The following is an 18854-nucleotide window of genomic DNA, read 5'->3' on the forward strand; positions in this document are numbered from 1 at the left end:
AGGAAGAGAGAAGTGATGGGAACGAAACGCTGAAATTATCGCTTTCATTTATTTTGGGACTGAAATTATCTGTTTCATCAAAACTAGAATTTTTCTTTCATTAATTCTAGAATTTTTCTTTCATTAATTCTAGAATTTTTCTTTCATTAATTCTAGAATTTTTCTTTCATTAATTCTAGAATTTTTCTTTCATTAATTCTAGAATTTTTCTTTCATTAATTCTAGAATTTTTCTTTCATTAATTCTAGAATTTCTCTTTCATTAATTCCGGAATTATCTTTGATCAATGCTGAAATTATCTCTTTCATTAATTTTGGAATTATTTCTTCATTAATGCTGAAATTATCGCTTTTATTTATTTTGGAACTGAAATTATCTGTTTCATCAAAACTAGAATTTTTCTTTCATTTATTCTGGAATAATTTTTCATTAATTCCGAATTATCTTTCATTAATTTCGGAATTATCACTTTCATTAATTTTGAAATTATTACTTTCATTAAGTTTGAAATTATTACTTTCATTAAGTTTGAAATTATCAATTTCGTCAATGCTGAAAGTGTCTCTTTTATCAATTCTGGAATTGCCTTTAATTAATTCTGGAATTATCTTTGGTTAATGCTGAAATTATCGCTGTCATTAATTTTGGAATTTATCTCTTTCCTTAATTTTGAAATCATCTTTCATTAATGCCGAAATTATCCCTCTCGTTAATTTTGGAATTATCTCATCGATGCTGAAATTATTTCCTTCATTTATTGGTTTAATGTATTCCTATTTTATGCCATAAGAAAATAAAGGGGGAGTCGTTTTTGTTTTCACCGAGTCACGTGATATTCCGAGATGTTGGGGGACGGACACCATTTTCAGCAGTCAAGGCGGAGACCTTTGACCTTTGAAGACCGGACACACCCCGCTTCCCATCTCATAGAGATATCGAAGCGAAAGGCGGAGACCGCTGAATGATAAAAGTGATAATTCCAAATTTAATGAAAGATATATTAATAAAGGAATATTAATAAAGGAAAGATATAAAATTAATGGAAGATAATTCCAGAATGAAGGAAAGAGATAATTCCTAAATTAATGAAATGGACAATTTCAGAATTAATGAGATATAATTTCAGAATCAATGAAAGAAATAATAATTAATAAAGGGAATAATTCCGGAATTAATGAAAGAAAATTCAAGAAATAATGAAAGAAAAAAGAAAATTCAAGAAATAATGAAAGAAAAAAGAAAATTCAAGAAATAATGAAAGAAAATTTAAGAAATAATGAAAGAAAATTCCAGAATATATTAATGGAGGAAAATTCCAGAATTGAAGAAAAATTCAAGAATTGATGAAAGAAATTATTCCAGTATTAATGAAATAAATAATTTTTTTCTTTTTTCATCCTTAGATGAATTCTCTATCCTTTTTTTTAATCTTTAAAACGCAATATTTAGAGACCGAACTGTACATTTCTATGGACAAACGAACTTTGTTTTCACCGAGTCAGGTAGTTTCCTTGCATTTGATGGCGCTGCAGTCGAGGCGGCTGCATGCTTGCTCCCTTCGGTAATATATGCTCGATGCAAGCCTCAGAATCTCTGTCGTCTGCTTCTCTGCAGGTCACTTGTTTTGGAAGTCTCCTTGTGTCCTGAAAAAATAACTGAACTGGAAGTTTAAACTGCCAGTTCTGTTTGTGAGCCTGGCTTGTAGGGAACCGAACAAACCGTCTGTCGTCTGTTGATTAAAAGGTTCTTTGTTTTGGACGTCTCCTTATGCTCAAATAATATAACCGAACCTCCAGTTTAAATTTCCAGTTCAGTTTATGAGCTTTGTTTGTAAGGAACTGAGTGGAATAAGGAATATAGTTTTTTTTACTTTAAACTTCATCATCACCACGTGAGCAACTTTTAAATTTGACATTAGATGGCAGCACATTACTATAGAGTAGAGTGTGTGGAAAATTCACTTTTTACGATCTTACCTGGCGTCTGCAGGTGTGGAGAGTGTTTTTAACTTTGTTCTGGATGTCTCCTTGGGTCTTGAAAAAATTACTGGACTGGAAGTTTGATTTTCCAGGACAGTTTATAAGCTTTGTTTATAAGGAGCAAAGCTGAATGAAAAATTTAGTTTTTTATAGCTGAGCTTTTCGTCATCACCACATAAAACACTTCTGATGTTGAAAGTACCAACAATATTTTTTTAAATGAATGTCTTAAAGTATTGTAGAGTATTAAATTAATTTTAAATTCCATTAAAATTGTTAGTGCCATTGTGAATTCACACTGCAAATGCTACAAGGTTAAAAAAGAAAAAAAAAAAAAACGCTATTGGCGGAGGGCTTAACGTTTCGAGTCACCCGGTATAAACGGAACTCATGACTTCCTAGATACAATATGTATAGGACGAACTGGCCTGGTGGAAAGACTGGGTGCATTTATCTCACCCACGTCCTGTAGCAGGGTTCGCTAGGCTGGGATCTTTGTTGGGGCCTTAGATGCCAGATTTCTCACTGGTCCCTCGATAAATAATTTATAGTATGAAAAAAACAAAGATTGTAAGAAACTAGGCTGAAACCTTTCAGCCCCCACAGAAGCCGTGCGACCTCTACAGCCACATGGGGCACCTCTCTAGGAAAGGGTGCCAAATCCGAGTTGGAAGGTAAAAAAAAATTGTTGAGCTGAAAAACGTCATCGGGGGCACCAAAAATAGACTCCGCACAGGCAGAGATTCCTTTCCCTTTTCTGCCTCTACCCATTTGTACATCAATGCAACCTTAAGACCATCGTAGACCCGGGGCGACAACTAGAGGTTTGGTCAGCTGTGTCAAGCAAGCATTTTGGCACCCTCTTGTAATGTTGAAACAGAGTTGGAAACAATTCAGAAAAGAAACAATAATCGTTGTTCTTAACTAGGACTCTGGCCGTGCGACTTGTGCGGCTGAATGGGGTTCAACCCGCCAGGTGCGGATCCAGGTTGATGTGTCGGGAGAAGCGAATTGTGTAAGTTTGTTGGATCGTCCCGTATTTTACAAGACAGGAAAAGTTTCTAATATTATTCGGTTCTTACCTATACCTCCCCTCCCCGGATCTGTTCCTGAGCAAAGGCAGACATCTTCAGCTGCTGCGAATGGAGCAGAGGTGAATATCTTCAGCTGCGAATGGAGCAGAGGCAGAAATATTCAGCTGAAAAAGAAACTGAGACAGACATCTTAAATTGCGAAATGAGTGGAGGCAGAAATATTCAGCTCCGAATGGAACGGAAGTACAGGCATTTTCAGCTGCGAATAAAGCCGATGCAGAGATCTTCAGCGGACAACAGAGCTAAGGCATCTTCAGCTGCTAATGAGGCCGAGACAGATATCTCTAGCTGCGAATAAACCCGTGGCAGACATCTTCAGCTTCGAATGGAACGAAGGCAAGCGGATCCAGGGCGATGTGTCGGAGAAGCGACTGGTGCATTGGATCATCTGTATTTCCACGGGACATACAAATTTCTCCCATATTATTCGGCTCTTGGGAGGGGCGATGGCTCCCCGCTTGGATCCGCACTTAGGCACTGCTCAGGAGTGCGAAATTCGAGTTGAAAAAGTGTGAAGTTTTGTCGACAAAAAAAACGTGGGCAGGGGACACCAAAAATAGGTTCCACACAAGTACAGATTTCTTCTCGAGTCACCCCTGTTCTTAACGCATATTGGCACATCAGGCCCACTCCACCCTCCAGAAGCAGGGCCGCTGTGTCGGATTTTTTACTGGATATTGTTTACTCTGTAATGAATTTATAAAAACTATGGATCCCATATCCCCTACAGCATAGCTCCTAGGCTTGGATCTCTGGTACGCCTCCAGGCCGAACTTTTCATGCCCCCCCCCCGTAGTAAGTTTATAATGTGGGAAAATACTCAAAAAATGATAATTATCGTCCGGTGTTTGCTTCCCTCTAGTTGCGACCCTCGGAGCAGCGTGTCTTGTGCCCCGGACGTCGGATCAGAGGGGGTGGGCACCAAAATGCGTCCTTGCCCCGGCTGACTAAGCATCTTGTCAGCCGAGTCGTTGCAGTCCCACCTACTCTTGTGGGAAGGGCCGCAACTAGTGGGGGTGGGCAAGCGGGTCCAGTGCCCAGAGAGGGCACCAAATATTACAAAGGGCGCCAAAATGTGATCTTGCCCGGTTGACCAAGTATAGCCCCTGTTGCGACCCTGCTCGTGGGAAGGAGCCTATGGGAGGGGGATCCACCTAGGGACGTAGCGTGTCTTCTCGGGGCTCCGGGGCAGGCTTTCGTGTTGCCTCTTAAATTGATTTATTATCATGCAAAATAATTGTATGTTTCGATGCTCGATGCAGGACTCTGGTTGCCCCAGCTCTTTTACAGCCAGGGTCCACCCGGGAAGGGGGGGGGGGGGAGCTCAGGATAATAGAATTTGGTGAACTTTTTTCGGAGCATTTTTCATACAAATTATTAGGTGAGTATTTCCAGCCAGAAGGGAGGGGGCTCGGATATATCACTTTGTTCGGGTGCCAGGGTCGTCTTAAGAGCACCATGGGATCCCGGGCCAAGTGATTTTTCTGATGCCCTACCAGGCAAATATACATCTATGCTCCTCGAAAATTGCAACTATATTTCATATTTGTAAGGCCTCTTTTCTCTTGAAGCCCCACGGGCCGTGCCGTGGTGGCACTGCTGACAGGGCTCACGCCCTGCAACCAGGGCACCGCAGCGCACAGTTTGAGAACCCCTAGCATACTCGATTAAGTGTTCGCATCGCTGTAGCTGCTCTTTTGTTGGCCTCGATCGCTTGGTGTATGAAATTTAGTTTCTGGTCAATTGTGATACCAATGTATTTCGCATGTGGTGTCGGATGTAATCCAGCATCACCTACTGCTAAGACCACTGGGTAAACTTTTCTTGTTTGAGTACCACGTGAATGTGCATTTACGTGGGTTTAATTTCGTTCTGGTTTTCTTGTCTGTGTTTTTGTGATGTGCATGTAATTTAGTCAGAGTCCGGGAATTTAGTCAACGTTAATTAAATTTAATTAATTAACCAGGAAAAACTCAACATGTCCTTCTGAACTTGTTAGTAATATTACTTATTAATATTTTCGGCAGGAAAAGTGAGGCATTCTTCTATCTGGTCTACTGGAATTCGTAGATTGCGGAAAGCTACTCTGCTACGGTGGTGATGGCACAGGACAGATGCATTGCCGGCAAATAAGGATCAAGTCGGCCCAATGATCCCTTTCCTTGGCCGCGGCATGTCATTTATCATGATATTGAACAGTTGCGGTTACTGATTCCTGAATCACGGAGGCCGTGATGGGTCTAGGAGTCGAAATAGCATTTTGAATCTGTACCTGGAAGTTCCGCCCGTTGAGCCAGCTATTAATACATAATACTATATGTGGCGGAAAGTTCAGGTCAATTATTTTCGCAAGGCTTGATTATAACATAATGCTGTATATTTCTTCAAATTTGGCAAATTCACAACTATTCTGTAATAACATACCGAAAAACATAAATTATATGTCCGACATCCATTGCACAGTATGTTCGTGATACCTGTCGGATTTTTTTACAAAAACACCTAAATTTCTTCAATATACGAGAAATTAAATTGCTGAAATAGTTGCATTTCTGAGCAACAGATGGCACTTAAAATTAAGCTTGAACTTTAGCTCTATCTATTGGTGTTAAATATAATTACTTGATACTAAAAATTAAATATCAATATATGTAAAACTTTTTACCAGCATAAGATAGCACATACAATAAATAACATGTGTAAATAATTTGAAATAAATCAATGGTTAAATAGTATTTTGAATGATATTTCTATCCGAGCATAGTTTTCATCATGTTAGAGGTATCAACTTCCCTTAAGAACAAAACAGGCAAGATAACTAAACAAAACACGCAACCACTCAAAAAGTAGTTTTCTATTGCTTTTCGGATAATCCGAGGAGCTTTAGTCCCGCTTATCTCGGATTATCGTGACTCTGCTAAAGTGTTAAAAGACATGATTTAATTCCTACCTCACACTATATACTACCTGCTAGGAACCAAGAAGATAAGTTTGGAAAATGGAATGACTTTCAGCGCCATCTACACAAGCAAACCATCGTAAAAAAAACTGACTGCGATAAACAACGATGAAAACAATTTTTAGTTGAAAAGTGTTTATTTTATATTTTCTAAATTTACAGCTAGAAAATCAAAATTTGATTTAAAAAAACGTAACAGAGAGTATTTTATGAAGAAATAATTATCTATTGAGAGTTTATGAAGGTAATAATGTATGAGTAATTGTGCAAACTGAAATTAAGCATACTTACCTGGCGCTGGAGATGCCGTGATCAAGAAGGCGGCTCTCCCGGGACGAGGCCTTCCATTGCACTTCGGTTGGCTGAATCCCGCCACATTCGCAAATTGCGATTGCTTGGGGCGCATAATTTTTGGTAGCGGGGTTAGCGTTCGCGCTGACCTCCCCTTTAAATATCAAGTAGTGAATCTCAACTTGCTGGAGACTCCTCAAGGAGAGCCGAGGGTTCTTTAGGGGGTGTTGCCCGAGACACCAGTTGAGAACCGCTGGTTTTGACAACAAGAATGAATTTTTATTTTTCGTGAAATCTATCCTATAAAACAAAAACCGAGTCTCATTACAAACTATTTTGACCAAAAAATTGCTTATCTACACTTTAAAAAATCAAAAAATAAAATTAATCACTTGTATAGAGTGGGTCAAAAGAATTTTGAAAACAAGAATGCGAATAACAAATCCGCCATATCATGACTCATTCTACCTTATAATGTCCAACTCTTCACTAGAAAACTTTTGGATTGTGCAGCTACTTGCCATGTTTTGATATGGACCCATTAATTTGTCCTATGATCTCAGTGGGTATTTTTTCCATTCTTTTCTCAATTGAAGAAACGATTGAATTTACATAATTTCTGACCTCAACACCCATAAAACACTTATTTTGTCGCTTTTCAGGTAATATCTAATAACTTTTTAGCTATATTTACGGCCGTTGTCTTTCTGGAACATTAGTAATCACATGTGTCACAACGTGACATGTGGTTATGAAATACCTTTTTATTACGAAACTTGTCCCTTATATCGTTTTTTTCTCCAGAATCTAAAGAGGGCCGATATCTTTAGCAGAGAAAGCACTTTCACATTCGTGTTCAACAGAAAAGAAACCAATAATACCTCATATATATGCATTATATATATCACCGCTTTGTACCTTGGATTGCTTCTCTCGTCAATGATTTGGCATTTTTACAATCCTTCTCACTTGCCCTTCTGTAATTAAGGGGTCGTTCAAGTATTACGTAAGCAAATTTTTAGCCATTTTTGACCCCCCCCCCCCTTGTCAGCAAAATTTCGTCATCAGTTCCACCCCTCGAAATCCAACTCATATTTTCATAAAGGGTGGTTTATGACGTAATCCGGGGAGGGGGGTGTAGTAGTAGTAGGTAGGGCCTCCAAAAAATGGCTCGGGGATCCATGATGTTCTTAAGTCAGCCACCTCGTTGGGCAATTTGCCTGTTGTGGCGTTGTATTTGTATTTGTAAGCATTATCCAAACCCCCCCCCCCCCCCAATCGATGATGTCGTAATACTTGAACGGCCCCAAAATGATAACGACTTTTTTTTTTGCTTGGAAGACAGCCAATGTTCTATTCCCAACTTCAAAGCCCGAATATGCGAGCCGATCTCCCCCTTGAAAAAGTCTCGCCACAGCGAGCAACAGACCTACAAACAGTACAAATGTAATTCAATCATAACACATCACTCACTTCACTTCTGAAATATAGATGACAGCACTGACAAATCAAACACAACACTACATACGCACTCAGACTGTTACACTTCCGGCACAGCTCACTAGGTAGTAAATCACCCGTAGATGGTGATAGACCTGAGTTGTGCTCGGTTTGAAAGAAAGAAAGCCAACGTTTCACAAGTGATACTCTCACGTTCAGCCCTTGTTTTGAATTAAATTTATCAGGTTTTTTGCCAAGTGGCATTTCGAGATTCTCTCTTTGAATGCACTTTGATTGTTCTATTTATCGTACCTGTTTGTCCTCTTTGGTCATATTGAGAGTGTGTTCTGGCTAATCCTGTCATAAATTCATATTAAATATGAATCATGCTCATGACGGGCGCCCGAGGCAACCCTCCAGGGATGTTTAATATCCGCTTTGAGAGCAAATGAACCTAAACTTGATTACGCCAGGATTTAAGAATGCACCTCATTTTCCGTGTGTAACCGTTTAAAAGAAAAATGTTATGAAGAAAAACCAAACACCCTGTCAAATAACAGGATATAAAAGGGCGGTAAAGAATGTTTATACAGATATCGAGGTGTATATTCGACCCCAAGACCCACACTGCTACAACACATCACGCTACTGACACCATCGAACAGCAAGTAGAGCCATAATATGAAGTAGGCCTATATAAAATTTAAACATTCGCTAGTCGGTGCCAATCGAGAGTAGGGACCTATTTTTGATATTCTGAAATTGAGAAGCGGCTCGCTGCAGTGTTGAAGATGCCGGAATGAGCATGAATATCCCAAACCGAGAACCGAACCCAGACTTGCATAAACGAAGGGTGGCTCGATAACCACTCGATCGATAGGTGGCAAATGTTCCTTCCGTATTTGAAATCTTAATTTCCCGTATTTTTCAGGAGGAAATATGGCCAGCCGATATTAAACTATCAAGTAGCATTTATACGCCGGGCCGGCCCAGGCCAGGATTTTTTTCGCGCCCCCTCCCCGAGATTACCATACCCGACAGACTTTGTATGTGCAGTAAAACCTCGCTACAACGACAATCGACAAGAAATGCCTCTACAATGATATTTTTTCCAAATCTTGTTACCAATTGCCTAGTGTGATGTTAGACCATCGATACAACGATATATCCTGTACTACGATAAACCCCACCCCCCTCTATAACGATATTTTTTTAGGAGATTTTTGAAATCGCTACAAAAAACGATATTTTTTTTAATATTTTGCTCAAAATCGTTTTGAATTTGATTTTGACTTCGTCACTGCTTCTTCGCTCAATAGCTCTGCTTACCGTTCTTTTGGGACATCACTGTACGATTCATCAGGCCCCTCGTTTGGGGGGTCGGGAGGGGGGTGGCTTTTGAAAATACACAAAATTATATACGTACAAATATATACACATTGAGTACATGTCTTTGCCCCCCGGGAAAAAAATGAGATTTGGTTGAAATTTTTGAGAATTTGCCCAGTAGGGCCTCAGAAAAATCACTTGGCCCGGGGACCCATGATGTTCTTAAGACGGCCCTGGGTCTGGTGCCCCGGGCGCTGAACCAGAAGGTGGCGCCGGATTATTCGAAAACATCCCAGAGCATCCATTTAGATTTTTTTTCGATGGTTTAAACCAGTTTAAGTCAAAAACCCAACCCAAGAGCGCATCTTAACAAGTACAGAAACAGTCAAGGAAAATGAAAGATAAATCAAATCACTACAAAATCCAGACACCCTTTAACTGTTTCTCCTACATCAAGGGGCGCCAAAATGCCGGCTTGCCCCGGATGACAAAGTATCTAGTTGCGGCCCTGCCATGATTATCCGAGTATTCATAGAGGGAGGGAGAAAGAAAAGGTCACAAGGTAAGTGCGTACCCCTGTAGTTAATGAACCATTTCTCTGAATTCTTCGCACACATTGTAAATAACGCTCCTCAGTACTAAGTACTTATCCGTTAAGCCTATACATTAGCGAAAGCGGGGGGGGGGGTTGGATGATGCTTACGTCATCAACCACCCTTTATGAAAATATGAAATATTTTTAATTGTATCTCACTCGGTGTGCCAAAAACGAGAAAAACCTTTCGATAGTTTGTGGGCACTTGAAGTGACATCCCCTCCCCTATTGATAAGTGCCCTACAGAGCCACTTTAGTGATCTCTAAATGTTTCAGGTTGCGGATCCAAGTGATCTGGAAATGTGTCCGGGCCGCTTAAGTGCTCTGGAACTGTGCCACGCATCACTAAAGTGATCCGTAATTATACGCCACGGATCACTTAAATAATCTGGGAATGTGCCGGGGGTAACTTGAGTGATGTAGAATCGCACTGGGGACCACTTAAATGCTCTAAAACTACGTCACATGCCACTCAAAGGAATGTGCTACGGGTCATTTAAGTGATCTGAAAATGTGCCACGGGCCGCTTAAATGATCTTGAAAATGTGCCACGGTCCGCTTAAATGCTCTGGAATTGTACCACGGGATACTTAAGCGATCTGTGAAAATGTGCCGCTTAGTTCGTTTTTACGAAATTGAGTTTGAGGAGGGCAGGCCGCACCAGATAATCCCCAGGACCATATTTGGTCCACGGGCCAAGGGCCTTTATGCGATTTATCATTGTATGGCTTAGACCGTGGGTCGCAATGAATTTATTAAAGATAAATTTTGCGTTCACAGCCTTCAAATAACAATGAAATTAACAGAAATGGATTATAATAACATAAAGGTATTTTCTTCCGAAATTTTAATTAACAAAAATATATTTTGCATTGAAAAAATAAATTTTTGATCGTCGGGGGAGGCACGAGCCCCCCATTCCTCCGTTTGCGTCTCTGATCTCACCAATATGCGTTATAGGATTCAGAGAGGCAGAGCTGATGACGAAATTTCGCTGACAAAGAGGGGGGAGGGGGGTCAGAGTTTTGCTGACAAAGATCCAAGCCCGTAAGGGGGGGGGGGCTGCAAAAGATCCAAGCCTACGGGCTTGGATCTTTTGCAGCCCCCCCCCCCCTACCCAGTCAGATTTCTCACGGCCCTTTCTATAGTTAATTTATAGCGTGAAAAAGCCAAAATATCACGAGAATTGTCCCGGGCTCTTGTAGGGGCCATGGGTGAGGGAACCAAAATGCACGCATGCCGCCTTATAATAGAGTACAGGGGCGGCACTTGGCCAAGCTACCTATTGCGGCTACACGGGGCACCGCTCCAGAAGGGTGCTAAATCCGAGGTGAATGGGTAAAAAAAAAAAATCCATTGACCTAAAAAAAAATCAAACCGCAAAATACGAAATTAAGGGGCGAAAATTTTTCTTTGTTAGGAATTGTTTAGATACATTGTGAGGGAGGGGCGTGACCTTCCAAGGGTAGGGCTGACAGGGCTCCAGCTTGAGGCCCGGGACTGAATCCTTATAACTTTTCTTTTTTTTCACTCTATAAATTAACTGTAGGAGGGGCCCCACGGAAGATTCCAGCCTGGGGGGCCCTGACGCAGAAGGTAGGGGCCATGGGGAGTGGGGGGGGGAGCAATAGGTACGAGGTCGCAAAAAAATGTCCCACATAGCTTACATTCTTGTTTCTGGTATTACGGTCAGAGGCCGTGTGTATTTTCTCAACGTTTCCGTTGTCGAGGTACACAGTACGACTCAAATCTCGTCACAGAGACTACAAACCTACAGACCTACAAACAGTACAAATGTAATTCAATCATAACACATCACTCACTTCACTTCTGAAATATACATGGCAGCACTGAAAAATCAAACAGCACTACATATGCACTCAGACTGTTAGGTACACACACACACACACAGTTACACTTCCGGCACAACTCACTAGGTAGTAAATCCCCCGTAAGGGGCCGTTCAAGTATTACGACATCATCGGGGGGGGGGTGGTTTCCGATCTGCTGACTTTTGATGACAAGGGGGAGGGGATTGTATAATGTTACGTCATCAACCACCCTTTATGAAAATATGAGAGTTAGGATTCAGAGGGAAGAGCTGATAAATGCTGACTTTTGCTGGGAAGGGGTCAAAAATGGCTAAAAATTTGCTTACGTAATACTTGAACGGCCCCTAACTGCAAACTTGACAAGCAGGCATGTTCAATCTTTTTATGTGTCACCCCTTTGAAAAGCCCATATGAGTAGCTTCTGTGGAGAAAGTACAAAAGGAAAAAGAATGGCTAGTTGCTGGCCGGTGGCATTCTCTTGCTGCGGTATAGAAATTAAGCCTAAGGAAATGCCATACAATTTACAGTAGTAATAAATTATTAATAAATTATTAATACTCCCTTTGTATTAAATTATTTAATACAAATGAGAAGAAATTACCATTGATAAGAAATATAAAACCCTATTTCTCCTCTAAGGTGAAAACAAACGCGATCCCCCGTTATTTTCTTACGGCATCCACAGGAATTTAAAACAATAAATGAAAGAAATAATTTCAGCATCTAGGAGATAATTCCAGAATCAATGAAATAATTCCAGAATCAATGAAATAATTCCAGAATCAATGAAATAATTCCAGAATCAATGAAATAATTCCAGAATCAATGAAATAATTCCAGAATCAATGAAATAATTCCAGAATCAATGAAAGGAAATATTTTAGAATTAATGTAAGGGTGGCCCCTTACAATAATTCACCCCTTAAGGGCGGCCGTTCAAGTATTACGTAAGCAAATTTTTAGCCATTTTTGACACCCACCTCCCCCTCCTTGTCAGCAAAAGTCAGCAAAACGCTGACCCCCCCCCCCTTGTCAGTGAAATTTCGTCATCAGCTCTGCCCCTCTGAATCCTAACTCATATTTTCATAAAGGGTGGTTGATGACGTAACCATTATCCGAACCCCCCCCCCCGTCATCAAAAGTAAGCAAATCAGAAACCCCTCCCCCCCCCCATCGATGATGACGTAATACTTGAACGGCCCCTAAGAGATAATTTCAGCATTGATAAAAAAAGTGATAATTCCAAAATTAATGAAAGATAATTTCAACATTAATGAAAGAGATAATAATAAAATTAATGAAAGAGATAATAATAAAATTAATGAAAGATAAATCCAGAATGAAGGAAAGAGAAAATTACAAAATTAATGAAAGAGATAATTACAAAGTCAATGAAAGAGATAATTACAAAATTAATGAAAGAGATAATTACAAAATTAATGAAAGAGATAATTACAAAGTCAATGAAAGAGATAATTCCAAAATTAATGAAAGAAACAAATCCAGAATTGATGAAAGTAATTATTCCAGAAGCAATGAGAGATATAAAATAATTAATAAAGGAAATAATTCCAGAATTAATGAAATGAATTATTTAATATTTTTTCACCTTTAGATGAGAGTTCCCTATCCTTTTTTTAAATCTTTGAAACGCAATATTTAGAGACCGAACTGTACATTTCTATGGGCAAACGAGCTTTGTTTTCACCGAGTCACGTAGTTTCCTTGCATTTGATGGCGCTGCAGTCGCGGCGGCTGCATGCTTGCTCCCTTCGGTAATATATGATCGATGCAAGTCTCAGAATCTCTGTCGTCTGCTTCTCTCCAGGTCACTTGTTTTGAACGTCTCCTTGTGTCCTGAAAAAATAACTGAACTGGAAGTTCAAACTGCCAGTTCTGTTTGTGAGCTTGGCTTGTAAGGAACCGAACAAACCGTCTGTCGTCTGCTCATTAAGAGGTTCTTTGTTTTGGACATCCCCTTGTGCTCAAATAATATAACCGAACTTTCAGTTTAAATTTCCAGTTCAGTTCATGAGCTTTGTTTATAAGGACCAGACCAGACCAGAATTGAACGTTTCCGTCGCTGCCCAGCCTTTGCAGGCTGTCTGGCGACTTACAGATCACCAGGGGTGGTATGAGAAGGAAAAAGACAAGTTTGTGCATGTGTGTAAGTTATGTAGTGTATGTGTGTGTGTAGAGAATGAATGAGCCAGGAGAGTATTGTTTACAAATCTTCGCGAAATGAATGCTCATCGAGATAAAACACAACACAATCGAAGAACAAGGGGGCAATGTCTTAAGGGAAGTAGCTGATGATATGCTGCTACCCAAAAACCCCAACATTATAAATATTTACATAATCGAGAGACACTGACCAGAGATGTTTGAGGTATTGTTGAACCGTCATCAGTCATATAACCATAATTAAGAACGTCAAAGAAAAAGTTATAATGAAGACATGACACATACCATCTCTGTATTGTAATAACATCAGTTTCAACACGATACGAACCCAATGCACCATTTTATGCAAGCTCAAATTATGAATAAATGAGAAAAATTATTAATTGCGAAAAAAAAAACATATAAATGCCTCTGAATTGCGATCACAGCATCCGCAATATCAAACAAAACTGATATTAAATTGATAAATTGTTTTGAAAAAAAAAAAAAAAAAAAAATCAAAATCATGAAAATGTTCTGCAAATTACATCAATTCGTCACCCAATCCACGCTCAGCAAGTCCATTGGCCTAGAGTGTACTGTGGGTATTCTAGGGTCATAATAGACAATTTCTCTAAGATGCGGGTGTTCAGAAGATCGTAGCCTGTCAAAATGAGCATTGGCAAGCTCCTTGATATAGTCCAAGATTAGTGGTAAGTCAAGATCTTTACGGATGTTTTTTCCTCTCACATACCAGGGGGCTCTGGTAAACTGACGAAGAATGATGTTCTGCTGTGTCTGTAAACGTTTCATATTTGCAAGACTGGCATGAGCCCACACTGGGGCAGCATATGTCAGAATAGGACGAATAATAGTTTTAAAAAGAATTACTTTATTCCTCAACGTTAGCCTGGCCTGTGGGAATGTGATTCTGGATAGCATCCCAACTGCTTGTGAGGCCTTATTTCTTACGTACATCACCTGAGGAGAAAATGAGAGCGACTTATCTAGTATACAACCTAGATACTTGACTTGGAGTTTTCTTGTCAACACCGTATTGCCGATGTATATGGGAGTTCTTGGAAACTTGTACCGTCTTGTGAAGAGAATATATTGACATTTTTGATGATTCAACTTTATATCGTTGTCTTGGCACCAGTCCTCAACGTCTTCAGTTGATTCTTGTAAATTTTCAATACATTTTTTCCCTTTTTTGTGATTGGTCAACAGGATGGCATCGTCAGCAAATAGACCAAGCATTCCGCGCTGAGGAGCTGGGAAGTCATTGATGTATAGCGCAAAGAGCAGTGGTCCCAAACAAGAACCCTGCGGGACAGACGCTCTTATTGGTCTAACAGTTGAGAGACAGTTGCCATTTTTGACTTGGAATCTTCGATTGGAAAGGTAACTGTTTAAAAAGATGATGAAATAGTCAGGCAAACCCAGGTCAATTAGTTTGGATAATAAGGTCGTGTGATTCGTTTTGTCGAAGGCCTTACATATATCCAGACAGAGAGCACAGACATGTTCCTTGTAGTTGAACGCAGTCATCACGAACTCGGTAACTTTGTGCAGCTGAGTAACGCAAGAATGCCCCCGCCTGAATCCGTGCTGCTCACTTCGAAGAATGCTGTTGAAGGACAGGAAAGCGTCAAGACGTGAAATATAGATACGTTCAAAGACTTTAGAAATGTTACTGAGTAAGCTGATAGGTCTGAAGTTTTGAGAGAAAAGTGGGTCAGTTCCAGATTTATGAAGAGGTTTGACAATAGAAAGTTTCCAGACATTAGGAAAATAGCTTGTCTGAAGCATGCTATTAAATATATTAGTGAATGATTTGAGGATAGAAAGAGGAAGATTTTTAAGAGCGAGATTTGAAATTTCATCATGACCAGAAGCTTTTTTAGTTTTGAGTTTGTTAATCATGCCCCTGATTTCGTCAACATTGGTCAAACCGGCAGCACCCATTCCGCGCAAGGCATCCGAGCGAACTCTATCCAGGAATTCTTGAACTTTTCCATGATGAGCTGAAGCAATACTTCGAGATTGCAGACTGTTTGGCATGAATTGCTTTTCATAGTTATCAGCAAACGTTTCAACAATCTCTTCATTTGTATACAACAGTTGACCTTGTTCGTTTGTAATTTTGTCCACCGCTGGAGATTTTCGTTTACAGATTTTCCACGCCTTCCAAAGTGAGCCATCGGATGCTGTGGCCTCCTCAATGAAGTGGGTGAATCTCTCATTGACATATTCAGTTGTTTCTTGTCTTATTTCCTTTTCTAGTCTGTTTAGAGTGGTTTTGTCAGACCGTCTTCTAAATCTTTGCCAGAGTTTTCGGACCCGGTTTTTTAGTCTGATTTTGTCCCGTAATTCTTCCGAAATGCCAAATCTGTTTTCTTTTGCCTTAATCTTCCTGGTAGAGGCTTGAATAGCTGTTTTAATTTGTTCAGTCACATCAACTACTGCATTTTCAATACAGTTTGTCGTCAATTCCGCTGAGTTCCACACTGGTAATGTTTCCAGCGTAGAGCGGAAGATTTCCCAGTTGGTAACCAGTTGATATGGAATATCCTTTGGTCTAGTTATATCGATGGTGAAAATAATAGGGTTGTGAGTTGAATTAAGTTTGGCAGTTGTTTCGAAAAAGATGTTGTGCCTAAAGTTTTTGGAGATTCCATAGTCCAGAACATCGGGTCGATAAAATCGACTAGTAGGATAATTGGTTGGAATGTTCGATGAATGAATGCACAAGCAATTATTCCTACAAAATCTTTCTAGAACTCTACCTTGTCTATTTGTGGAATGGCTGAAGAATGTAGGGCTTTTACAGTTCCAGTCGCCAGCAATTAGTACCGGATTGTTGATATTAACGAGATAGTTTAGGAGATTGATATCAACATGGTTATTAGGTGGTTTGTAAATTGCACAAATGGTTATTGGTGATCTGTTGATGAAGATGTTTACTGCCAAAGCTTCCATTTCAGTTGAAGAAGGAATCGAAAGTTTTTGGTGAGGAATGTCCTTTTTAACGAACACCGCAATTCCACCACCCCTTCCATGTAGACGGTCTTCACGTAAACAGATAAAATTAGAGATATTGGAAGTATGAGAAGGTTTTAAAAAACTTTCACAAACCAGTGCTACATCAATTTGTAGGTCATAGAGTAATTGTTTGAATTCTTGTAGTTCCTGTTTAAGCCCAGTGGCATTCCATGCCAGAATTTTCAGCGGTTTGCTGATAGTTGACACTGGTGTATTAATTTTTGAGCGCTGAAATAAAACCAATCAGAATTTGAATAAGGTTATGAGCCTTATCTTCAGAAATGCCCATATTTACCAAAAGTTCTCGCACAACATTGGAAAAGTTCTCGATGTTGTTCTTCTGTGAATTCTCCACTGTTTCATTAGTAGTTGAAGACATACAAACTGAATGTACAGACGCATCAGTGACATCAGTTTCATCAATGACAAGGTAAGGTACTGGCATTTGCCTGTTTACAGAATTATTATAAGATTTGGAAAGTTCAGACGGTTTAACTATGTGATCGCCGAAAGAATCATCACGATTATTAAGATGTTTGTTGAATTCATGAATTACATCTGTGAAATTAATTCCAAATTGATTATTTTTGTAATCTAATATTTTCTGTTGCTCGGCTTCGTTAAACTTTCTGTTCAGCTCCTCGACCAGTTCGGCTTCCGTGAGATGCACTTTGCCTATTCCAAGAATATGTGGTCCCTTTAAGACTTCGTCTACAGAACGTTGTAATACCAACGGGATTGTACTAGCCTTGACCCAAGGATTTGACTCCGTTTTAGTAGACAACTTATTTTCAGAAAAGTTGTTTCCCCCATTTCTGTCTCTTCCTCGTTCTAAAACTACGTTATTTCCTACGCTGCCTAGAAGGGGGAAATCTCGAAGCGAAGGTGGAAGCTTGGAGATGAAGGTTCTTCCAGATTCACCTGTGGAAGCAGGTCTGGCAGGGCACTTAGAATACGTTCCTGTATGAGGGCCTCCACAGAAGTAACACTTTATCTTGTTCAGATCTCCCTTAACCAAGCAGCTTCTAGTACTGTGTCCTTCTGAACAAAATGCGCATATGGCTTGATTATGGCAAAAATAACTTGTATGTCCGAATTTCATGCAGTTCCTGCATTGCAAGGGAAAACGATTTCCTCTGTATCTTTCAATCTCTATTGGAACCCCGTCGATGTCGACCAAGTTGGCAATTTCTTTAGAGTTGATCGGAACTTCCACCAAGAAGAGCGGGAGTACTCTTCCTGAAGTATAGTTTTTGAGATTGCATACTTTTATCACATCGAATCCTTGTTTTGATAAGTCATTAGTGATGTCAGAGTGGTTAACATTTGCTGGTAGACCACGTATTACAAATTTTAAGGACCTTTCACTATTCATTTGGTACGTATGATACTCAAACCTGTTATCGTCCAAGAACCTTGTGACGTTCCTGTGATCATTTTCACTAAATAAATTTAACAGAATGTTCTTCTCTGTCGTTTTAGACACTGGAGCAAATTCACAATTGTTTTTTATATCTCGAAAGGTTGCAAGCCAGTTGGATCCCCAAGAGGATAAGACAATTTGGGGTACATTAACTTTTTTTCGTCTTCTGTTGACTTGAGTGAATTCATCGTTGTCACCATTAGGATAATCATTGTCAATTCTAGATTCTACCCTACTCGGTTCCACTGAATCCGACTCTGCATTGCACTCTCCAATCCCACCTGAGTCTCTCACTGGACTTCGATGACTTGTTGAAGCGATTGCAAACTCATTTGTTGATTTATCTTCAAATATGGGGGTAGCAGTAGCTCCAGTGGAGTTGTTATTTCCTGTGGAGAGCATCACCTCATTTGCTCTTGTAGACATCTTTTTTGCCTTTTTTCTAGCTTTTGATCTCTGTGACTTCGTCAATTTTGGGTGATTATCTGGCTCGTCAGTTGTGACCATGGAACCAAGTGCTGGATCCGGTTTCTCTTTCGAGATCCTGGATTGAAGAGACGGCAGATAACGATCTGAAGTTTTTGCCATACATGCATTAGATGGAGGGGCCTTGGCAACAGTGATATTTTTGTTAGCATGCTTGTCACTTTTAGAGTTCTTGGTTTTCAATTTTCCCACGTTGAATCTGCTTTTTTCGTTGCCAT

The 18854-nt window shown here is 39.9% G+C and overlaps 1 non-coding gene across 1 annotated transcript; it reads left to right on the forward strand.

The window, feature by feature from the left end:
- Positions 1-6315: 6315 nt before the first annotated feature.
- Positions 6316-6476, forward strand: LOC149067741 (U1 spliceosomal RNA). Its single transcript, XR_016195312.1, has one exon. It is a non-coding gene; the product is annotated as a U1 spliceosomal RNA (small nuclear RNA).
- The last annotated feature ends 12378 nt before the right edge of the window (positions 6477-18854 follow it).

This window comes from Pholcus phalangioides, unplaced genomic scaffold, assembly GCF_987345545.1.
Source record: "Pholcus phalangioides strain wild (caught in Gottingen) unplaced genomic scaffold, Ppha-v1.0 ptg000028l_1, whole genome shotgun sequence".
Lineage (NCBI taxonomy): Eukaryota > Metazoa > Arthropoda > Arachnida > Araneae > Pholcidae > Pholcus > Pholcus phalangioides.